At 39.9% G+C, this 784-nt stretch overlaps 1 protein-coding gene across 1 annotated transcript in view; it reads left to right on the forward strand.

Moving 5' to 3' along the window:
- LOC119592354 overlaps nucleotides 1-784 on the forward strand; it is a gene marked incomplete in the record, with an annotated part of 36,040 nt that overhangs the window by 29,723 nt on the left and 5,533 nt on the right.

The following is a 784-nucleotide window of genomic DNA, read 5'->3' on the forward strand; positions in this document are numbered from 1 at the left end:
ATATTTGTGACTCCAAACAGTGCTGAAGAAAATATGTCGCCACACAGAAAGTTATTTGGTGAGGCACTGTAATGAAAGGAAATATCTTCATGATGTTATGTCTCGTGGATGGGTAGATATACGAAGTTTATAAACCAATCAAAATTAAGCATATTCTCCGATCATATCCCACGTTGATTAGTTCCTGTTTTCAGTATCTTTCATTCTTTCTTTTTACAAGGGAGTGCCTTTTGAATGAGTATGAATGAATCTCATAATACATGGGTGCACGGACTCGATGTTTCGACAATGTCTTCTTCCCATTCATTGTCTCGTTCTGAAGAAGGTATTGTCCTCGAGATTTCAAATCAATAACTCGGTGAACACCATTCGCTCTCATTCATACTAGACGTTCTCTCCCTTCCTGGTTTCGTCTCTGCCATTTGCAGCGAAAATTTCCCGCTGGAAAGTCGTCGCTGCAAGTGTCCCTTTCGCCTTGTTGTGTGTGCTTATTGTTCCACTTTACTTAATGTTTATCGAAATGTGTTTCTTTTCTTTTTCTTCCCCGTGATGATCCGAGATGCGCTTCCGAACGGAGTGACAAGACGTGTCTATTCAGAATGATTGATAGCAGAGAAACCCCTCGGCTTACCTATTTAAAGGCAAATACTCTTTTCTTGCAGGACTTAGAAGAATTTTGGCCCCGGAATACAATTCCGACGATTATATACATGCTTGATTATACGAGATACCATTTCAATTTAGCGGGCACAAGTACATTTTTATTAACTCGGCATGTGTGTGT

This window comes from Penaeus monodon, chromosome 30 (assembly GCF_015228065.2).
Source record: "Penaeus monodon isolate SGIC_2016 chromosome 30, NSTDA_Pmon_1, whole genome shotgun sequence".
Lineage (NCBI taxonomy): Eukaryota > Metazoa > Arthropoda > Malacostraca > Decapoda > Penaeidae > Penaeus > Penaeus monodon.